Source organism: Stegodyphus dumicola, chromosome 9, assembly GCF_044657685.1.
Source record: "Stegodyphus dumicola isolate Sdum_Otavi_A_Nest chromosome 9, ASM4465768v1".
NCBI lineage: Eukaryota > Metazoa > Arthropoda > Arachnida > Araneae > Eresidae > Stegodyphus > Stegodyphus dumicola.
The window spans coordinates 90,239,755-90,264,958 of NC_140776.1; the positions used below are offsets into that span (position 1 = coordinate 90,239,755).

At 31.1% G+C, this 25,204-nt stretch overlaps 1 protein-coding gene across 1 annotated transcript in view; it reads left to right on the forward strand.

Annotated features, from left to right (window-relative positions):
• LOC118189721 (uncharacterized) overlaps window positions 1–24,301 on the forward strand; it is a 60,743-nt gene extending 36,442 nt beyond the window's left edge. Inside the window, exon 2 of the mRNA XM_035360380.2 lies at window positions 16,621–24,301. The gene's annotated coding sequence lies outside the window, so the exon portion shown is untranslated. The remainder of the gene's footprint in view (window positions 1–16,620) is intronic.
• The last annotated feature ends 903 nt before the right edge of the window (window positions 24,302–25,204 follow it).

The following is a 25,204-nucleotide window of genomic DNA, read 5'->3' on the forward strand; positions in this document are numbered from 1 at the left end:
CAGGAAGAACATGAAGAAAGAGATAGAAGAAAAATTATAAAAGACAAAACACAAGGTAAAACTAGTGCACAGATTTTCGATTTTCTTTTTAATTTAGACATTTACTCTCTTCTCGTTGAACAGACAAATATATATATGCTCAGAAAAAAAAAAAAGAAAAAGAAAGAAAAAAAACCACCAGATTTTCTTGCATCTGAAGCTTATGTGAGAAGATTTATTGGAATATTATTGCTTACAGGATATCATTCTTTACCTCAAGAAAAAATGTATTGGTCTTTTGATAAGGACATTTCTGTTCCTGTTGTATGAGAATTGATATCACGGTTTGCAGTACAGGAATATGAAGCAGAATTTGCATTTGACAAAAGTCAAATTGACAATACTGATAAATCATATGAGGTGAGAATGTATCTAAACTTACCAAATATCACCACTTTTTACTACTGGAAATATAAAGTCTCTTTTAGATTCCAGATGCGAGAATGCATTATTCCTTTTGCAAACTCCTATTGAGGGTATAGAAATAGCCAGAAATAGATCAGCAATGAGAAGACCTAGTAAATTCAGCATTCAAAAACCATTGAATGGAGATGGTAGACATTTAATCGTAAAGTCCGTTGATAACAAAAGACTTTGTTGTAAAGAGTACCATAGCCAGACTGTTTATAGATGCAAAGTATGTAATGTAGCTTTGCATCATGATTGTAATCAAGCTTTTCATGCTTGAATCTTTCATATGAAATAATCTGTATTTGTAAAAGAAATACACTGTATATTTTAATATTAAATTAATTACAAGTAAAGTGATTTGTAGATTTATAAAACGTTATAGTGCTAAAAAGTTATCCTGTGCCTCACTCAAAAGAAACATCACACGAGTACAATTCTACTCACTAAACATCTGTAGTCTTAGTCCGCTGACGTTGCGCGAACACAACACTAGCGTTTTCCACAGGTAAGAGCATTTTTTTTATTTTCAATGTAAATTTATGTTATAAATGCTTAATTTAATATTTGTTATTATTTTCATGAGAAAAGAAACATTCCTTGTAGTTTTGGCGGTTAATGGATTAATATATAGTTCAACATAGTATCTCATCCGACTAATTACGAGAGGTCTTACGACCAAGTGGTAAAGTCACTAATCATTGGTAATTCAACCCGAGTTTCAAATTCCAGAGATACAATGGCTCTTTCTTTATCTACATATTTAATATGGAAAAATGCATTGTAAAAACTTCAGTTTATGAATTAAAAATAATTTTAAAATTAAATACTGCAAAATACTTTAAAAATGCTGCAAAGTTTTATTCATTGGTAATTTTCACCTTTACCGTAGCATATCTCTTTGCAAATCTCTTTAATGAGAAAATAGTAAGTAAAGAAACTCAGTTTCTATGATTGATACCTTAGTGCAAATTATACGTTAAGTTTTTCTAAAAACTTAGACTTTATATAAAAAAATTATGGATTATTTCTCCATCTAATTTCCTTAATATGTTTATTCCAGAATTATATTTTAGTACCGAATAATCATTTGCATGCCAGTTAACTGTGTTAAATTTTCCAGTCTAGTTCACACACCATGACTGTTATTATAAAAAAAAAAAAAAAAGATGTAAAATCAATAAACAACATTGGCAGATGTAATTTATAAAAAATGTAATGGATATGCTTTATAATTATCCAATTTATAATACTATTTGCTCTAGTATTTATCTAGTATATGTGCTCTAGTATAGTATCTAGTAACTTTACTCTAGTATTTATAAGAAATATAATGGGTATTCTTTATAATTTTTCGATTTATAATACTATTTGCTGTAGTAGTTCATAAACTGAATTAATGAAAGACATTTCTAATGCAAATATTTTTGTTTACTAATACCCTTTATTTTCTGTCCTAGCTCTTGCATTTATTCCAGTTTTTTCAGCATATGATTTTGAAACTTTTGATTTATGATAACAAAGTAAAATGTATGCATGAATAAGAGAGTATTTTGTGTAACTAAAAAAGAAAACTATTGAAATTGAAAAGTTCTTTAAAATACATAGTATAATATTATTAATATGTCTTTATGTGTGTGTTTTAATGTGGTATGTTTTATTATTTAAGCTATCTCTTCAGAAATGGTATGTACCGCATATTTTTTCCCTTCCTCTTTTCAAGCGGTAAAATTCGTACAAAAAGGGAAGAAAACACATGACTAAATACTGTAACTGAATTGCATCATTTCACTGTTAACTCCATGAAAATTTAAATTGCAGCGTAATGTGAAAATTTATTCCACACTTAACCTATATGCACTTTAATACACTTTCTCCAACTATAATATATACTGCTTGACATCTTATATCTACCATACCTCACTCCTCTGCTTTTACTGTCCTTTGCCAAATTTGTTTCTGCACTTTGTTTTAGAGCTGTTGTGATTGCCTTTTATAGGGGAGATCTCCGAGGGTGGGATGGAAAGTATTACTTCAGATGAGTTTACTCCTTCTTAATAAAAGCAAATTCTATGTCTTTGCGTGTAGAACTTGATTTTGATGTCAAAAAAAAGTTTTCCATTAATGATTCACTAAATATACAATTTCGGCTTTGTTTAACAATGCAAAAAAATTCATCTTTTGCTATCTTAATAGATAACTAAAATTGCTGAAATATATTTTACTTGTCAGAAGATGATTATTTCTGCTCTTAACCAATTCAGATTTAATTTTCTTTAAAATGTTTTAGTTATTTGAAAGTTTTTTCTCTTTTTGTGTAATTACTCCACTTGCAAGAATGTTGGCTCTTCTGTTACTTAAAACATCAGATGCAATCGTACAAGAATGTAAGTAATTTATAGTACCTCTCAATATTTTCTGCTCTACTTTTCACAATTGATCATGTTTCAGGTGTTATAAGATAAATTTAATAAGACTTATAATCTTTAGATGCATGTGATTCTCTTCGTTTACAGTAAAAAATGACATCTAGTTTTTCATTCTTGAATTTTTCTTTTTGGAGAGTATTTAAGCAGTTAGCTAGTTCATCATATTTTGTTGAATACTGTAGATAAATCATTGCTGATTGTTTGAGATTACATATCATCTGATTCAGAATCATTACTGTCATCTTCCTTATACAGTACCTGTCAGAAAAAAATGTGACACTGTAATCCGTAGGATGTATAATTATGCAAAGTGCAATGAATATGTTTTTTGCCTCAAACATGCAGTTGAAAGAGATGATAAGCAGATAATGCAAAATGAGTTTCAGCTTTCAGGGGCTTTTATAAGGGATTTTGCTTCAGGTTTATAAAAATATTTCTGGATCTACTATTATGTCACAGTTGAAACACCTGCATATGCATCCAATTACAAAAGGTGAAATGAATTGAAGATGCTCAGCCACCCATGCCAGTGACTGCTGTGGTATCAAAACAGAGTCTTCAGATAATCGAATAGCGTAGGATGATCAAATTGTATGACTTTTAAAATCACCAAGCTAAAAAATGCATACAACTTGACAAGGAATCAAATAAAATACCAGAAACTAAATCCAGATATGATATCAGTCATTGCTCTGTCTGCAAACATTGTGTGTCGATCTTGAGGTTTTGTTTTTGATACCAAAGTGAATGATCACTTATCAAATTGCAAGAAATAGTTCATCAAATTTATCCATAAATACTTTCAACATCATAATCGCAAAGCAGCTTTCTATTGGAATGTGAACTTCTTATTTGAAAGCACTAAATCCTAAGTATTATATTCCTGAATTAAAACAAATCTAAATTAAGAAAATTACAGAAAAAGTGCTCTGGGTTCCGTTTAAAAGAAATAAGTGTTTAATTGCAAAAGAAGGCCAGATTTACCAAATCAAGCTAATTGAAGAAAATGCTTAATTACCAGTTCATATAACATTTCATTACAAAAATAAAAACTATTATACTTTGACATTGATGCCTTGGTCACAGAAACAAGGACGTAATAAAGCAACCTATAAACTAGGAACTTGCTGAAGAAATGGTACTAGATGATTCGAAAGACCTTGAGACCATTCACATTGACATTTTAAGATAAATATTCTTCTATATCTTCCATATCTGAAAACCCTATTTCTACAAATTGCTTTTGTAATTTGTACAATTTTCTCAGTTTCAATTAATGAAAATTCTTTAAAATTTTAACAACTTCTGGCCAAAACTGATGCCAGCAAGCTTTAGTAGTCTCTTGTAAAGTGTATGTGAAAAATCATGTTCTGCAAATCCACACTCATTTAAGGGTTATTGTTTATACTGAAGCTGGAAATGAAAATTAAGTATGTAAGCTGAAGAAATCAATATATGGACTAAAATGATATATGGTAGCTAGAGCTTTAAATTTGTAAAAGTGCTTTTGAAAGCCTGTCATTTAAATCAAATAAAGCAGGCCCATGCATATTTTTTTTAAACAACAGGAAATTCACAGACATAATCCTGCGTGTAGATAATATACAGTCAAAAGTCGTTAATTCGGACACCCATAATCCGGAATGATCTATAATCCGGACCTCAAAGCTACAAACTTTCTCCGCATGCGTCGCAGTGACGCATGCGCGTAAGACCTTTACGGCTGCGAATACGCGTGTGCGCATGCGCAAAATACGTTTACGAATGTGTGTTTAATGTATAACGGACAGTATAAGCTAAGCTAAAATTATCTAATTCAGTTAATGTTGCAGATTGCGTTGTTCCTTAATCTTCGAATTGGATTCGGCTTATTATTTTTTGCAGACTGTTAGAGCAATTTTATAAAAGTAAGCTTGAACTTTCGATTATGTCAAATAGAATTTCTGATATATATTTACTAATATGTAAAGGATCTACAAAGCGAAAATATGTTTCAAAGTCCATTAAACAAAAAGTGGAATTGCTGCAAAAAATGGATAAAGGCATATCCTTTGTTTATCTTTAACGCCGCGGCGCACAATGAATTGGAAGTTGATCTGTCATCACTATCCTTATCTTCAGGGCAGATGTTTTTATTTTATTTGGCTTATAATTCCTTACTAAATGTAGTATTTCATCTCGATGTACTCCGTCTTTGATACGATTTAAATCAAATTCCTCGTCATTATAATTCGCTTCCGATATCGAAGAAAGTAACAGAGGTTATTGAAAACGAAAAAATTTCAATTGACAAATTAGTCGGTATTCTCGACACAGCAATTGACTTGAACAGCGGATCTTTGTAACTGAACAAGAAATTATGTCTGTTTATAGAATTAAAGAGAAAGTATTATCACATAAAATGAAGCAACTTAAACAACTTACATTTAGAGAAATGTTTAATAAAGTAAACAAATAAATATTAAGCTTTTTTTTTTTTTTTTTTTTTGTAAATTTTGATACCCTTTAGATCATAATTGTTCTTTATTTCATAAATTATGGTTTCATATTTTTAATTTTATAATTTCTGCATGCCATCTTACCAGATTTAAACTGATGATCTATAATCCGGAATCGACGAAGTCCCGACGAGTCCGGATTAACGACTTTTGACTGTACTTATAAATGAGAGTGAACAAAATGCAATAATAAAAGTAATTCAACAACTAAAAGAGAAATTAGAAATGGGAAGTCAAGGAGAAATCACCTATTATTTTGTCATAAATATTGTAAAATGGAAATTTTGCCTCAAGCCAAAAGAATAAAATCGAAGAAATAGCTCAAAGAAATGGACTTCAAGATAAAAAGCTGACATATACATCAGTGGAAACAAACTATTGCAAACTATGAGATGTAAAAACTATTTTTGAAGATAATACAAAATATGGACAAGCAATAGGGACATTATTAATACAATGCTGCAGTCAGTCAACCGAACATAGATTGTACTGTCAAATACAACTAAAACCTAGCAGTTGGTATTTAACAAAACTCAGCTAACAACCTATATTAACTGCATATTCAGATGCAGATTGGGAAAACAACAAAACCAGAAAAATCCATCAGTGCATGTGTATTAAACAATTGTATTTGATGGCACAGCAAAAAGGCAAAACTGCATACTATTATCTTCATTTGAAGCAGAGTATATTACAGGAGCTAACACTACTCAAGAAGCATAATGGCTGTTAACCCTTTCTGGACAGGCGTCCCATATACGCATTCCCTAAGAACGTCTCTTACAGCCGGGTGTCTCATCCACGCATCACTAGAGATTGCATTCAGAGGACGGGTGATGCGTATACTCATTTTAAACTGGAACGTTTTTCTGACGGCCACTAGATGGCATCCTATGCCCATTATTTTTTAAATGAACACAGCTTTAGGTTCCTGACCTAGAGTTTGATATATTCTGCCTGACTTTGGTATTTTTACTCAACTGTTGTGAGGATTTGGGGGGAGGGAAAGCATAAACAGAAGTGGGCTCTGTAAATCGCCTTGTGCTAATATAAATATTCGCGTGTCTGATTTATATCCAATTCCTTTTTTTATTCTACTTTTTCCTCTACTATATACATTCTTTTGGGGTTACTATGTGGAGTTCTGTTACGTTTTGCATTGCCTTCAGATATATTTCCGGTTCTTCTCTTTTTATTTCGGAAAGCCTCACTTCCAGTCTATTATGGTGGGAAGGCGCTATTTATCAGAGGAAGAATGCCTTCGTATGGTTAATGAACCATTTACTAGCGCAGATGAGAGTGATGATTCTTTTTCTAAGAGTTAGAAAGTGATACTTTTCCATGCTTTGAGATTTACCACACTCATTCTTCATTTTAAATTTTGTTACTTCTTACTGTAAATAGTCTTTATTGTGTTGTTTTATTAATTTTGAAATTTATTGATGGATTTTTATCAATTAAAAGTTGGGAATAATTTGAATAGTGCTTCTAAATAATTATTTTACAAGATAAGGAAATTTTTATGTATATTTTCATGTAAAATAAAGAAAAAAAAAACATTATTGAGTGCTAATTTTAACATATATACTCTAGTAATCTCAAGTAATAATAGAGCTCAAGTAATAATCTAAAATGATACCAAAAATTACGATGCTAGAAGCGAAACTTTTTTTTTTTTTTTTTTTTTTTTTTTTTAAACCCTCTGGGCGGCCAGGGGTTTTGCTAAGAAAGCACAAATTTCCCAAAACTACTATGAAAACTAATTATTTTTTTTTTGATTTTAATGTAAAACCTTTACTGGTATTTCATACCTGGATTTGTTTTCTTTTGATGTATTGCCTTAATTTTGTTGACATATTTTAATATGCACGTATATATACGTTCTTACAGATATCACAATAAATATTCTAGGCCGTATATATACGGCCTTGCCGCTTAGAGGGTTAAATAAAATTTGGCTTAGCGATGCAAAACCTCCGCCGTGTATGGTGACTACCTTCGATTCCCTTTCGTCCCACACAAGTGTCTTAAACAAAGGTGCGCCGTCCCAAAAGTGTTAAATTGCTTGAAGATTTAGAACTAAACCTACCGTTTACCCCCTATGAAGATAAGTCACAAATGAACATTTACAATCAGAATAAAATATTTCCATAACAAAACATATAGATATCAAAGATTTGCATGAACACCAATGAAATATAATCCTAAGCTTAGACTACTGAAAAAGTTCCAACATGATTGTAGAACTGCTCTCCAAACTGCTAGGGAAACCTCACTGCAGATGGTAATCCTAATATCAGTTTGTGAGGGGGGAGTATATATTGATAAATCAGCAATAGAGGCAATAAATATTCTACTCTAGTTGTACCATGGAGGTAAGAAAGGGAGGAGGGTCCAACCCGTGCTAAAAGTGAAGCACTGCTTTGAAGCTTGGGTCACCAAATGGAGTGTTCTTTGTTTATATTGAGAAGCTCGCTTGACAAGATTCTGATAGTATTTCGACACACGACAGTTCCATAGAAATCGAAAAAAGGACACTTTCGCATGAAAGAAACATTCAGAGTGTGATGGATAATAGCAATTTGTATAGTTTAGTGACATTTACACAAAAATCACATCTTGGTTATTTTTCGATAACTAACAACTGCGATTTTGATTATGAATTTGTTTTATAATAATATAAGCTGTTGCATTACAAAAATATAGATTTTAAGAAAAATGTTATGCTTAAAGAATGAAAAATACCTTACCTTACATTTAAAATTGTATACGTCTTTCGATACCCTTGATAGAGTATTCGCTACTTATATTTTATTTTCCAAACGTCAAAATGTTTTAAATAAAACAAATTTTTTTCACATCCATATATTATTGTAACATGTACCTTTTAAAATTTTTTAGAGGAGAGGCTTTACTGCTGCTCATTTTAAACCCAGCGTTTTAATTTTATATATCTGAAAAATAATCACTTTGGGCTTACACGTTTTATAAATATAAAATTATGTATGTTAAAATATTTGTAATTAGGCACATAGGTCAGATTAAGTTTTTATTAAATAGAGTAACGCATGCAAGGGCTATCTGCCTAAAGAGAAAGATTCCATCGTGGAGGAATTTTGAAGAAAAACTGACCTTTGAGTGGGTATTAAAAATAATACTTATAATATTCATTCAAATTATATTCATATATATTTTTTATGTAAAACTTTCGGGTGTATGCTAAATTAGTGTAAATTACTTTACACGAAAAATATAGTGAATGAACAGAAATTAAAGATTTGCGCATGCCGGAAATGAAAAATAGGAAATATGTATGGGTATTTATGCATGTGCTTGCAAAAAGCATGTATCTGCCTTTGACAAAATACTTAAATATTCATTAAATTATTTATAAATGTATTTGAAATGAAGAATTTATTCACTTATAAACAACTGTGAAAGTACTGTGAAGAAATCTAATTATTAAATGTATCTAATTTATAATGATTATAAATGTTATCTAAATATATAATAACCTTAATATTGAATTGTAAACATAAATTGAAATCCTGTTGACAAATCCGTTATAAAACTATTTAAGCAAGAATTGTTCGTATTGTAAAGCAATCTGTTAAAAGGTATTGTAAAGCAAATGCTATGAGATGCGCACTTAAGAACGTAATAAAGAGTTTTGGAATATGTATTGTTGAAATGAAGGGTAAAAAAAAATCTGATAAGTATATTAAAAGAATTATTCCCCTTACATTTTATAATAACTCAGTTACAAGTTTTAAATAATACTTAAAAAAAAAAAAAAAAACTTATTTTATTCCCTTTCAGAAATGTTCAGAGAAAGTCAAGTACTTTTTAATACCTATTTAATTATTAGGAATTAGCGAAATACTTATTTAAAGTATTTCGCTAATTCCTAATAATTCTCTAATTTAAAATGAACCGAATAGAGCATTAATTATAAATTGACTTACATTTTTCGATTTAAAAGATGCCTCAGAAGCCAAAAAATCATGTCATATTTAAGAAAGTATTTTAGGAAGAAGCTCTATAAGTAGAAAAGAAATAATGCATAATTTTAATATTAATAATGCAATAAACTTTGATCTTAATTTTTGTACCTTAACCGAATAAAATCGAATTACCTTAATTTTTTTTTCTAATGTAATTAACGAAAACTTGTGAAAATATTTCATTCAAATTAAACCATTCTGAGAAAACTGTCCTGTGAAAAGTATAGCATTTAATTCCGTTCAGAATGAAATGTTGTTTAAAAATATGTTGTTTTCACATACTTAGGACTCTGAAGTGTTGTAGAAAAAGAAAATATATACATTTATATGTATATTTACGACGTAATTACAAAATATTTACATCCGAATGCGTCAAATCCCATAGAACTCAATGGTAAATGACGCAATGTTTTGGTCACCACGTAGGGATCGCCGGTGCTTCAGAGCAGGGTACAGGAGAAACTTGTTTAGGGCGACTCCATCTTACTTCCTACCTCCATGAGTTGTACTGCAATAAAGAGAACTGCAAGACTTACAATACCTCACTTTTTCATAAAGGGTGTTTAAATTATAACTGAATATCATACGGTTTGCAAAACATCCAACATGTTCCTCTTCAACTTTATGTATTCTGCTTCAACTATATGTATAAGTATTAATAATTTTCATAACATTTGGTGTAATATCTCTCTATTACTCAAGAGGAGACAATGGTGAGGTTATTGTGCTACTGACAAGGTAAGAATTTTTTTTTTCTTACTTCATCTTTATTCCATTAATTGTTGCATAGAAATATTTACTATACTATGGAGAATGGTTGAAAGCATATGGTCTTCCATCCCTTAGGATATTATGTACATGTTGATTCATCTATGCATTGAATGGTTGCTTCTTGCATCACTGCAAGAGGTGATCCTACTTACTACTGATCAAAATGTATATACGATCACTCGATTGGATTATTATTTTTTTTTAAATTAAAATCATTTACTCTCTGTCTGCCAATTTTTATGACATTCATGGTGTTGCTTTTTCTCTGCCAGACAGTGTATTCAGAATCAGCATTGAATTCACTGTTGCTGCTACAAAAAGCTGTTTTCTTAATTTCTTGAACAATTTGGGAGGGGGAGTATTCTGGAGCAAGATTACAAGAAAGAAGTTTCCATCTAAAATGTTTGAAAAAAATTTTAAATCGTCAGTTGAATTTACTCAGTATAATTATTGCAAACTAAATTCATAATACTATAAAATTTTCTGTTGTCTACCATAAAAACAATATTTCTCATTCAAATTTCAAAATAAACTGTCCAAAGTAATTAGGACCATAACCAGTTTGATGAACCATGCCAGTTTTCTTTTGACAAGGTTTTTCCAAAATTGTTAATTTGAAATTTAAAAATAAGTATTACAGTTAACATACCAGCCAACACTATTATTTGTAAATATTTTTTTTTTAACTTGATGACATTAATATGGATTTAGTGAGAAATACATTGAAATGTTCATCTGAAAATGTTTCTGATTTATATCTTTAGACAAAGACTCATTCAATGCTGAAAGTTACGTCCAATGAAAAATTAATTGTAAAGTTTTTGGCCTTGATACGAAGATCATATTTGAATGTGACAAAAAGAATTATTAATGCATTTCTTTCCTTTTATGTCAATATACCAATGTCACTTCTACATTTCTTTCCTTTTATGTCAGTATACTAGTGTGAGTTTGGTTTTTCAGCTCTTCTGTAAATGAAAACAGAACAGCAGATTAGAGATTGAAAATAACTTATATTGTGCTTTTTCATATACTTTTCCCTATATCTCAGATGTAGTAAAGAAGACAAAATTCTCTTTCATTATTACCTTTATCAAAAACTGAGTGAGTTTTAGAATATTACTATGCTTTTTGAACTTTTTGTTTCTTGATTAACTTAATCTGCAAAATAACTTGTTGTAAAGTAGCCTGGTTAAGGTATTTAGTAATGAAACACTCCTAAAATTGTATGACTTTTTTTAATTAACATATATTTATTGGGATTTAACGAAAGTTTCTGACAATCACAAATATCATCTGTGCAAACAGTTCTTGTTGACATGTTTAATCATATTTTGTCAAACGATTTTTTTATATTTGAAAGAAAGAGACTTGCTTTAGAACACTGTGCTGTGAAATCTATAAAAAAATATCATTAAATACCAGGTGTCTGAAACAGATCTATCATACTACCAGATTAAAACCATCATTTACTTCCATTTCTGTTGCAAAAAGTCAGCTACGAATGCCACCAAATCATGTTTATAACTTTAGGTACTAATGTTGTATCATATGGCACTGTGAAGGTTTAGTACCAAAAGTTCAAAAACAAGGACTGTGCTATTCAAGAAGCAGAAGGTTTCAAAGTGAGTGACAGAGCTGAATGTTTCACAGAAATCATAACCTTCCTTTTCGGAAAAACCTTTGGCCAAAAGACAGGTTTTTAACTTATCAGTTTTTTCATTTGCATGATTTATATACACATGTATTTACAATGCTTTCTCTGGTACTTCTGCCAGGTAGCATGTCTCATTTTCTGATAAAGATTTTTGTTCATCTTCAATTGCATCATGGCACTTATTCACATGCTCGGACTTCATTGCTATTAAAATTACCATTAAGTAATTTTCAGTTTACATTCCACAACACAGCATTTCAGATGTTCAGGTGGTTTTATTTCTTCTAATTTTCTCAGTTATTGAAAACACTGTGTATTTTCACATTTGGATCAAACTCGCGCATAATATTGTCTGCAAATAAGATTATTTAGCACCTTGTTCCTGAAGGATAGTTGTTGATTTGACTTCAATAGCCATTGATCCTAAGACCAAAACAGGGACAAAAAAAAGTCCTTTGATTTTCTCTATCCTTCATGTACTTTTGAACTATGACCATTAGCTTTATCTAAATATCCAACTACAATACCTTTACAACTGATCCCTCAAGTCCCAATTCTTTAGCTACTGTTTAGGTGTGCATACATTCTCTGCCAGTGGTTCTCGGATGATTAGTTCATAGTCTTTTTCTCATCTGCTGATGTTCCAGCATGATGCAGCATGTGCACCACTGTACTGACAATTTTGGCCAATAGTGGCTTTGCATTAGAAAATACAATTAATCTTCCTAAATCAGCAGGTGCCTTTATTTGTTCAGCTGTCCATTTTGTTGTGGTGTATAGGGAGCACTGTAATGACATTTTACACTCATTCTCTTCAGAAGACCATTTAAATGTTGTTTTTATGCTCCTGTCCAAAATCATTCAGAACTACATTTAACTGGTGCTGCCCAGACGAGGAAGTGGTTAGTGACTCTGACTGCTATATTCAAGGGCCTGGGTTCAAATCCTGGAGAAGATAGGGATGTAATTTATCTGTCCCTTCATTGGAGGCAGTGATGGCCCTACTATTAGGTACCTCCGTAATAGAGACAACTACTTCCTGCCTTAAGTAGTGGCCAACGCCAATAAACAACTAAAATCTGTCGGGCTTTTATTTGGCTTTTTTTGTTTGATTCTTGAAGAAAACAAGTTTCATGAATGTAATTCTGTTAGTTATGTGTTCTGTAGTTCTAGCATCACTGCTTAATTTTCTGTTACAGCATTAATACTAATTTTCTGAAATTTTCAATCCTTTTTATATGCCCCCCCACACATATACCTAAAATATGTGTATTGCTTCTCTTGTTTATTTACAGTTATGTGATTTTGGTGCATGATTTCTTCCTGAATTATAAGTTTGGCTTTACTCAAAATTAGCTATGAAAGCATATTTTTGCTGAAGGATTCTAATGATCTTCAGTCTTATAAAATTAAAAGATTCTTTAGTTCTTCCTGCTCTTCTGATCATGTATACTAAGTCATTTTTAGATGTTTACAATAATTTCATAGCATTTTTGATGCTGTGAACCATTAAACTCAATGAATTTATCACTTGATGCAAAATTCATTGAGTTTAATGGATAAGTCACATATGTACTGAGGAACACTAATTTTACTATGCACAGTCACTGTAACAATTAATGTAATTTTAAGTATATTTCTTGGCACATTGGTAGTGGTTAAAAAATTCTGTTGCTTGATCAAGTCATTTTTCATATTAATTAAAGTATCATCAGCAACTTGCTCTGGTTAATGACCTTGCCAGAAAACACTCTAAATTCACTTACTTTTTCGTAAGTAAATCTTTATTCATCCACATCCATCTGAGCCAGTTTTCTGAGTCAAGAAGTTTCATCTATTGTAAATAATTCTGTAATTTTTATTAAAGGGCATTAACTGTTGGGATTAGGGTTAACTGCAGATCCGAACATGTTAACCAGTATGTAACAACATATAACTTATGCCAGTATCTACATCTCTTGTTAAAATGTGTGATTGAGTCCCCAGAGCCTTTTCAAATAATTGCTATTGAATGTTTAACTAGGTAACAATTTAAGAGAGTTTAATTTAAAATTACTAACATACGCAAAAATGTGATTATATATCATAAGCAGCACATGCACACAGTCTTATGGTATGACAACTGAGCTGTTGCCAGAATCAAAAAAGAAAAATTACACAAAAGAAAATTATATAAATTTAGGTCAGAAAAGTGTGAAATAATAAAAATTGTTGTTAATGTTTTCAACAACTTTAAATTTTATTTTCTGTTTGGAGAGCACCTTGGCATAAAAATATTTTAAAATTAAGAGATGGGAAAATAGTTCAATGTATTAAAACACTGGTTTGAATTACTAGGCTACCATATTTTGGAACTGATGATAATGATATTGAAAATCTGGATACTGATAATTAACTTGCCAAAGACTGTGAAATGTGTGTTGGGCGAAAAAATATGCACATCTTCAACATCAAATTTATTTTACTTGTCTCAGGTAGCTGAATGTGTAATAAACTCTTTTTAATTGGCAGACTTTCAAATTTCCTGCTGATTTTCACCATTGTCATCTCTATTATCATTGTTATAAAAGAAAGAAAAAGTACCATTTTAAAATAAATATGAGTAATTTTTAAACATCCATAATATATGTGGAAGATTCTTATTGGTGTATTTTCAGTCACTTCTTTTATATAGATTATTCATATCAGTTTTTAAAAAAGGTAAATGAAAAACTTTTTTGCAATAATTATATACCATTTATTATTATTGGCAGGTCTTTCTCAATTGAGGTATTCATATATGTTTGCTAATATTGATGTCTTTAACATAAGATGAATTGGTGCTTACCATATATACTCACGTATAAGTCGACTTATACGCGGGTATATACGGTATATCTTGCCTTTTTGTGAATATGCCATTAACAGTCTTTAATTTACCAAATAATGAGGTGAATGCCATGTAATATCTTCACATCCAAAGTCACAGACAAGACAGGACCAGTATGGTTCCTGCTAAGCCTGAACCTACCACTGAATAAACGATGGTTCTAGTCCTGTGTTATTTACCCAAGAGGCTGAAGCTGTCTAGATATAGCTCTAGTCAGTTGTCTGGAAGAACCCCAGGTCTCCTCCCATAAAAGGTCAGTTCGGAAATTCCACCCAGTCAGACCCCAGGGATGGTTGTCCAAAATCATTAGCCTAGGCGAACCTGGTTATTGGCAGACGCCATGAGGAGGCCAGTGTTGGACAGGGGCAGGAGAGGCTATAAGGGAGCGTGTCGCTGCCCGACAGCTGCACCCACTCTCAGAAAGTCCAGATCAAACCCCGGGTCTCCTCCCATAAAATGGTCGGTTCCGGAGATCCAATTCTTTCAAACTTCAAGGGAGTAACAACCCCCCCCCTGCCAGGTGAATGCCATCATGTTTTCAAGAAAGAGGTCTTTTACCTGACAAAAGAGTTTACGGAAATGGATACAATAAGAAAGTATATGTTAATGATGAAACCATTTGTAGGTGCAATGTTAAAAATTGTAAAAGAAAGAAGGATCTCCGTGCTGGAAATTGGTTTCAGTGGTTCAAGATTATCATTTGTATCTGCTATTAGGTTTATGTATTCTTGGGCAGAGGAGTTGACATCCATCAAATTATGTGACAAACAGCTGAATATATGCGAAAATATTGAAATTGATTGGAACAGTTACATGCAGGAAATGTGTTCCCTATATCTAATGCATAGATTCACTGGATGAATAGGCGGTCCTAAAACAGAGCAACATGAAAAAACTGTTACAATCATTTTACTGTGAACCAACCATAAATATAATGTTGTTAATCCAGAATGGGTGTTCACACCCAGAATGTGGGGTTCAGCCTACTGGCATAATAAAAAACAGAGCACATCTTGACATCCCCTCGAATCATATTTTTCAGAATTAATGTGGAGAAAGTACTTAGGAAAAATGATGTTTTTGCGAAATTGCTAAGTGCAGTTCCCCCATATGTTCTAGTACACGCATGTTACTTCTGGTAGAGACTATTTTCCTGCTATTGTGCCATGTATAATTTATTTCTTAGAAGTGTTGCATCAGCCCACCATAGAATAAAGGTTACTTTTAGTCCAAAGGAGCAATTTGCCCTGAAGGACTATTGATCTTGTTTTGGCATTTTGAATCGAAAACTTTAAACTGTATCAGTTTTCAAATCGTTGCCACCATATATTATCACTCTGTCTTATAGTTAAAGAAATTAAATAATGAAGAATCTGCATAAATGTATGTATGTTTCTCGCATTGTGATAAAACAACGGTATCTAGAACCATCAAAAGAGTATTAGTGTTGTTATTGTATATTGTGCTGTTTATTTTTGTCTTAGTGCTTCACATATCTCGATTGATTAATGATTAAATCTTGAGGGCCGCTATAATAAGGAAGTACCAATTAATCCTGTGTCAGAAAATTAAATTAGAATAACGTAATTGAAAATTCAGTAATGTTATTGAATTGTATTTTTATAAGAATTTTGAAATGTGTATGTCTTTAAAAAAAATTTCTGTAGTAGTATAAAGGAAAGGTATCAATACTGGGATACTCCCAATATAATTTTAAATGCAAAGTATTTCAGAATACTTATACTGTATAAATTTTATAAGTCTGTTAATATTTATTATATAAACTTTTAAAGTTACTGATTGCAGACCAGAATTTTCTTTATCAAGAGCGATGAAGAAAATATTTCTTAATGATGAAAGAAAAATCTTATTTTATAATTTTAATGATTGCATAAGAAGATTCATAATATTTTACTATTATAATTATTTATTTCTCTATTTTCAGATGTGTGGTTTATCTGTTTACATGTATAACATCAGTGGAGGAAGAGACACTATTTTATTGTGTGTTTAATTACAAAGAAACATGTTTTAACATGAAGAATCATCTGTTATCTTTTTGTTATCATCACTTGTTAGCTGTCGTTTTTATCCATACTAATGTCTTCTGCCATTCAATTTTTTTCCATTGTTGTTATATTTGGTACTCCATATTAGTAATATTTTCACTTGACTTAATTGCCTAAAACATATAGGCATGTGAGTTTGATATCGCATTTATATAGTGTTTTGCAATGCAATATAGTGAACTAACAAAATTCTTTATACCTGTTATTTTAAAGAGGAATATTTTTGTTAATTTGAAACCCATAAAAGTTCATAATTGCATTGTATTAAAAAAAGAATAAATTGTCCTGTACTACTTAATGATGTAATAAATTATGAAGTTTGATGTTTAAGTGCTTTATGCAAATAAATGCTTACAGTTAAATTTTTCTGTTAATGTGCATGTGGGTATAATGAATTATTCAATTTCTAAATTGCTTTATTGTCAGCTACTTCCCCCCCCTTCTGAAAGATAAATACCATGTATGTATGAGAGATAGAGTCAAAAATAAACCAGGATTTATCATTCATGAAAATAGTGAAATTTATTTTTCATAGAAGTTCTTGTACCATTTCACCTGCTAGGTATGCAGGGTGTTTCCTTCATCTTGCATACCTTTATTCTTGTACTTTAACAAAATTTCAAATCAATGTTAACTCTTCTGCTTATGTTCCATCATCATTTAAAAAATAATTTTGCCATTTTCTGTTAATTGAAGATTTGTTGTGTGTAATATCTGAGTTAATTGTAGTTTCATAAATAAGTTTTAGACTTTAGTAAATACACTATTTTCAGCTTCTTAAATATTAAGAGCTATGCTTTATTGAATAATGCGAACTTCAATTTATTTTTGTCTCATTATTTCATTTTCACCTCATTATCATTTACTTGTCATCTTTATTATCAGCTTAGAATATTCAATCTGTATTGTTATAAATCAGAATGTTAAATCTGGTTAAATCTCATCATTTAATAATCAAATTTTATTTGTTTTGGCAGTGTTTGTAATGACAAAGTAAGCCAGCAAAATTTCATTTATTTTTGATGAGAAAATAATATTAGAATAATAATGGTCAATAAAATTAAGTTTTTTAATTATTAAGATAAAAATAGTTGTCAAGTTTGCATAACTTTTTATTTGAATATGTGAGTATCTCAGTGTAAAATGAAGATTAAAACATGAATGATTTAAAAATTATTATAATTCCTTATTAATATAAAATGTAATTTCATATACAAACAACACAAAAGAATAATTTTACAACATAAAAAGGAGCACACTGTGGATTGTATTCTCTCAAGTATTTCAAAATTTTTATTAAAAATAAATGCATTGTCTTTGCTTACTTATTTGAATTGAGTATCGTGTGTGGTTAGAAATGCTATCACAGTATTATTTTTATCATCCTGTTCCCCAAAAAGTGGGTAATCATATAGTATGTGATCTACCACTTTTACTTACTTCGTAGATGGTGGCACTAAAATGATATTTTTAAATTTGAGCCTGCAATAAAATGGCAGGGGGGGGGAAGAAATTATTAAAACAACAGTCAGTTTTAGTGAGACCATCTGAAAATGACTAAAAGTGGTAGATTGTATACTACATGATAATCAAAAAGTATATTGTATAGATAATAAGAAATTTCCTCATTGAACATAATTACTTTAATCTCAATAGAAAGGTGAATTAAAAATTAAATTCTAGAACTATTTTATGAAATGCTTTATACTAAGGATATGAAAATTTAGTGTATGGCAGCAGAGGAGTGCAAAAAAATTATATTCTGGTATAGACGAAAATCTAATAATTTTTTTTAAAACCCAAATTCTTTTTGCTTTTAATATTGGCATTTTTGAAGCAAGTAGCAGGGAACTGTATCATAATCAAATAAATTAAAACTAAGATGAAAATTTTAACAGTATTTAAATAACACCTTAACTGTTGCTTTAACCGGCAACCAAGTCAGTTTTCTTGTACTAAATGCAGTCATCCTGCATATTAAGTTGTATCAAATTATTGCTATTGATAGTGCATGGTACTGTTGTAACTGCAGAAGTACAAATATGTAAGTAGGCATGATGAAACAGGCAGTTTTCTCTTTAATATTTGAAAATTATAAAGAAGTTAAAAATGTAAACAAAAAGAACATATCAAAGGAAATTAATTGGAAAAAAACAGGAAAAAATATACCATAAGAAAAAAGAGCCAGTAACAATTCTGATGTCTTTGTGCATTTTTCTTTGGCTGTTGATAAGAAAAAGGATGATATTTGCATATTATCTCATCCTTATGAAATTCTTAATGATGGTTATTGTATTTGATTTCTAATATGATAGGATATGCTTTAAAAACCATTGAAAGGTAAAATATAACTAGATATAATTTTAAGGAAAAAATTAATAATAAATGTAAATTAATCATTATATTATCAAATAGTTAAATGATGAAAATTAAAGTTCCATTAGTCATAGTTTTGTATGTAGATTCAATAGAAACGTGCTAACATAACATCTGATTGTCATTTTCGTCATTCAATTTCACATTTATAATACAAGTAGATATTTTCATTTTCAATCCCTTCAACCATATATACATGGCTTTTGAAAACACTTTTTAGTGAGAAATGTATTTTGTATCGCTGTTGTTTGTTTGATTTCAGGTACAACACCTTGCTTGTGGTTATTTTTGCTTTGCTTTTCCAGTGATATGATTTCTTCTTGAAAATAATATCTGGCATCTTCCTTCATTGTTGGTAAATTTCAGATTTAAATTTTTCCTCCTTATGCTGATGAATGATAGAAATGTAAATTATAGCAAAGGGTTTATTGAGGGAATTAAAATAAAGAATTGCTAGAAGTTCTTTCCCTATGTAGTAGTTAAGTACACAATCATGGGCACAAAATATTGAATCAAAGGCACAATGTTTTTCTTTATATGATAAAATAGATAGACCAGAACTACTTCTAAGTCGAGATCTTCAAAATCCATACTTATTGCTTTTTATGTATCCTATTTACTTAAAAATAAGATGAATAAAAGTGAGGTAGATATTTATCTTGTCTTGCAGTAATTCTGGGAAACAAAATCTTGTAACTACCTATGTGATTTATTTAGCATTCAATCTGTATAATTATTATATGTAGCATGATAATTAAGCTCCTCCTTTCCTTCTGCAATTTCATTCATCAAAAAGCATAAAGGTATAAGAAATCCTACCAAATTGTAGTGCCAAAATAGGGGTTCATACTTTCAAGCAAGTATAATGTAGTGCATCAAATAATATTCTACTTTAAACATTGTTAATTGATATCGCATAGAATGAATAAATATGTTATTTATATAGCTTCATAATAGTGCTAAAGAAACCTTTTATTGTTATTGTTTGTGGAACAATAGTGCTGGTTTGCTACTGATGGGTCTATCCATGCTCAGTCAGCTTAGTATAAACCACTAATGCTGAATATTAGATTTAATAGTAAACTGTATGTGTTATAACCCAAAAAGAAAAGAGAAAATGCTGTTTTATTCTACTATCTTTGAATCTGATTGTAAACTGATTTATAAGACCATTACAAGCCCCCCCCCCAAAAAAAAATGGTGAGGGCACAATCTATGTGAGGCGTCCAGTGTGTGGCCTGCCCGCACACTGCATGCCATAGATTGTGCAGTTTTTTTAAATGTGGAGAACATTCATTGAATGAGCAAAACAAATGGGGAAGTTACTAAAAGAAGTAAAAATAAAATCTGTATAGAAAAGTTAAATTATATATATATGTATTGATATAAAATGTACTGTAATTTGCTTTCAAGCATATTTCCTTGTATTTAAATATATACGAGGGCTATCCAGAAAGTAGATTACGTTTTGGAATAAAAAAATAAAAGTATAGGAAACAAATTTTATTATATACAGATGAAAGCCACACTCAAATACTACTTTTCTACATATTCACCATACAAATTAAGGCATTTATCGTAGCGATGTACGAGCTTGGAAATTCCTTCGTCGAAAAATTCGGCCGCCTGCGCCTTCAACCACTTCGTTACCTCTTCTTGCAGCTGTGCGTCGTCATCAAAACGCTGCATAGCCAGCCACTTCTTCATTGCTGGGAATAGGTGGAAGTCGCTCGGTGCCAGGTCGGGACTGTACGGCGGATGAGGAAACAACTCCCACTTAAAAGATTCAAGAACTTTACGAGTGACATTTGCCGTGTGGGGCCGGGCGTTGTCGTGAATCAACAAGATCTTAGAGCTCAACATTCCTCTGCGCTTGTTTTGAATTGCTCTTCTGAGTTTTTGGAGAGTTTGGCAATACCTTTGAGAGTTTATTGTAGTGCCTCTTTCCAGGAAGTCCACCAAAATTACACCTTTTCTGTCCCAAAAAACAGTCGCCATCATCTTCCTTGCCGACATTGTTTGCATGCATTTCTTGGGTTTTTGGGGAGAACTTGTGTGCCCCCACTGCATTGATTGCAATTTCGTTTCACAGTTCACATGTTTCACCCATGTTTCGTCACCAGTAACGATGCGATCGAGTAAAGAGTCACCATCCTTATGGTAAGCGTCCAAAAAGTTCAACGCTGCAGCCATTCGCTGATTTTTGTGGTCCTCTGTCAAGATTTTTGGAATCCATCTTGCACAAAACTTGTGGTAACCAAGCTTTTCGCTGATGATTTCGTGCAACAAACTTCACGAAATTTGTGGAAAACTCAAAGAAAGCTCCGTTATTGTGAAATTTCGATTTTCACGGACTTTAGCATCGACTTTTTCGAGAAGTTCGGCGGTCACTATGCTGGGTCTCCCACTTCGATCTTCGTCGTGAACATTGGTTCGGCCATTTTGAAATCTTATGACCCACTGACGCACTCCACCTTCAGTGATAATGTTGTCCCCATACACTTCACGAAGCTGCCGATAGATTTCTATCGGTTTACAGTTTTTTGCAGTCAGAAACCTTATTACTGAGCGCACCTCGCAGCTCGCGGGATTTTCAATTAACGCAGACATTTCAAACCGTCACAGTATCTGAACGGAGCACAGCACGAACCTCTCACTAGCACGGCTAGATGCAGACTGAGCTGCGCAACGCTCTGACCCCAAGATGGCCGCGCTAGCCCCGCCCCTAGCGGACACAGACGGAAATGTAATCTACTTCCTGGATGGCCCTCGTATATAATTATTGCTGTGAACTAATTTGCAGTATCATTCAAATTCAGAGAGCATAATGTAAAAAACTGGGAATGTAAATGGTATTGCTAATTTAATTCATGAAAATTTGAATATTTAAAATTAACTATTGTAATTAAAACAAGATATAAGTTTTTTTTATTTTATTTTATTTTATTTACTACCAGGAAACTAAAGAAAGCCAAATTATTAGAACATGAAAATGTCATTACCAGTAATTTGAAAAGAGAAATCAAACTAGGTAATTAGTGCTAAAAGCTGCTAAGTACAAACATAAGAATAAATAGGAAAGTTAAATTAAATTTAAATAATTCTCTTGTGCCATTGCTGCAAGGAATGAGATTTGAATGTAACAAATATTCTCTCATTCGTATAAAGCTAATTTAAAGCAAATTTAAGTTATGAAAATTTATTTGTATACAAATAAAATTTATTGCTGTTAACTAATTTGCAATATCATTCAAATTCAGAGAGTATATGTAAAAAAACTGGGAATCTAAATGGTATTGCTAATTTAATTCACTAAAATTTGAATATTTAAAATTAACTATTGTAATTAAAACAGATGTAAGTTAAAATATTTCAATACATTTTTTATAAAAGTTATTTATACACTTTCAAGGTATAGGGAAATTATTAATATTTTAAAATCTAATTTAAAACCACTAAATTTTAAAACAGTGGCTTTTGTGACATTAAATTTGTTTTCAGGTTTAGTTTATAATGTAGAAATTATGAATATTTTAAAATCTAATTTAAAACCATTGAATTTTAAAACAGTGGCTTTTGTGACATGAAATTTGTCTTCAGGCTTAGTTTATAATGTAATATGTTGACACACTGCTCATTTTGGCAAATATCAAATTATCAGTTATTTACAGAAGTTTCAACTTTACATGAATTTAATTTTTGAAATATTTCTCTAATGGGACCAAGCCAACCCCTTTGCATTTTAAGCTGTAAAATAAATGTTATTGCCAACTTTTTGTTATAAATATGGTAATGATGACATTCTTCACAGCAGTTATTTTAAGAAATACTACAGTCAAAAGTCGTTAATTCGGACACCCATAATTCGGAATGATCTATAATCCGGACATCAAAACTAAAAACTTTCTGCGCATGCGCCACATTGACACATGCGCAGAGGCGTTCACGCGTGCGCGTAAGACCTTTTAATACTGCGCATATGAGTGTGCGCAAGTGCAGAATACGTTATCGCGTGCGCATTTTATGTATAATGGACGTATAAGCTAAAATTATCTATTTCAGTTAATGTTGATGATTGCGTTGTTCCTTAATTTTCGAATTGCATCCGGCTTATTATTTTTTGCAGACTGTAAGAGCAATTTTATAAAAGTAAGCTTAAACTTTCGATTATATCGAATAGAATTTCCGATATATATTTGTTAATATGTAAAGAATCTAAAGCGAAAGTATGTTTTGAAATCCGAAATCTGTTTATCAATTTCACGCTGCTCGGCGGCGGGCGCCTAATGAATTGGAAGTTGATTTGTCAGCACTATCCTTATCTTCAGCGCAGATGTTTTTATTTTATTTGGCTTATAATTCCTTACCATATGTAGTATTTCATCTCGATATGCTCCGTCTTTGATATGATTTAAAACAAGTTCCTCGTCATTATAATTCGCTTCCGATAGCGAAGAAAAGTGACAGAGGTTATTGAAAACAAAAAAATTTCGATTGACAAATTAGTCGGTGTTCTTGACACAGCAATTATAGGACTTGAACGGCGGAACTTTGTAACTGAACAAGAAATTATGTCTGTTTAATAGAATTAAAGAGAAAGTATTATCACATGAAACGAAGCAAAACTTAAACAACTTACATTGAAAGAAATGTTTAATAAAGTAAACAAATAAATATTAAGCTTTTTCTTTTTGCAAATTTTGATACCCTTTAGATCATAATTGTTCTTTATTTCATAAATTACGGTTTCATATTTTTAATTTTAGAATTTCTGCATGCCATCTTACGAGATTTAAACTGATGATCTATAATCCGGAAAAATCGATAATCCGGAATCGCCGAAGTCCCGACGAGTCCGAATTAACGACTTTTGACTGTATTATGAAGTATATAAACTCTTCTGTATACATGCCACAGTTTTGAATTCACCATTTTAATTTAACATTTAATAAAACTGATATTCTGGCTTAAGTTTTCTAGATCAGTTTTGTAATAATAAACCTTTCATGTGAAATCTGTGAAAATTTTGTAGTAAAAATTGGTTATATAAATATGAGTCTGCACTTTTTCAAGTAAATAAAAGACATTTGTTTTCAGAATGAAAGAAAAATTCATGTAAAGTATTTTCTGTGAGAGGTTATAGAGCATTTGTCCATCTAGACAATAAATGGATTTCATGAACGAAGCCTAGTTATTTTGAAACAATCCAATCCTCAAGACAAACTCTGATATCCTCACAAGAATTGATCTGCTCTCCAGAAAGGCCCTTTCCTTAGATCAAACAAGTAGGACAACATGTTCCAGGAAAGTATTTTGATTGGTTTTCCAGCATGTGAGCCAACATTACCATGTCGGAAACTAATGTTCTCATGTCTTTCAACATACTTCATATTTGCTATAGTGCTTAATTCAAATTAATTAACTTTTGTCTCTAATGTTCAGCCTTGATTGTCTGACTTGATTACAATAGCAAACATTTTTTGTGGCTTTTCATACCCTTTCTCATGTGTATCAAAATCACTATTTTTAAACATTTTTTTGTAGCCAATAAGTGTTAGCTCAGAGAGGCTATTAATTTTGTTTCGGCATTTTACGGCAAATCACTTTTGAAACTGTTGTTGCCAAATATTATCATCCATATCATATTTAAAAAAATTAAATAATGAAGAATCTGCTTAAATGTATGTATGTTTTTCGCATTGTGATAAAGCAATGGTACCTAGAGCCATCAAATTTGAATAAGGTTATCCTCCTCCCGAACATGGACACCTGAAAGCCCGAATTTCGAATTTGTTTTATTATCCATTTCAAATTTTATGAAACTAAGGAATTTTTTATTGACAAACTCAACGATGTCAAAGGGAGCAATGGCAACACTGTACAGAAAAAAAGATATTTATCTCCAGCACACAAGATTATCTATTGGAAATTCTAAAGATATGCTCTTTTAAACATACTCTTAGACAAAAAAAAAAAAAAAAAAAGAGCCGCACCAAGAAGGAGTAATCCGAATGGGATGAAAATCGGTAGAAGTGATGTACATGTACAGAAAAACAAATGATTACAGTTTGAGAAAAATTGAAT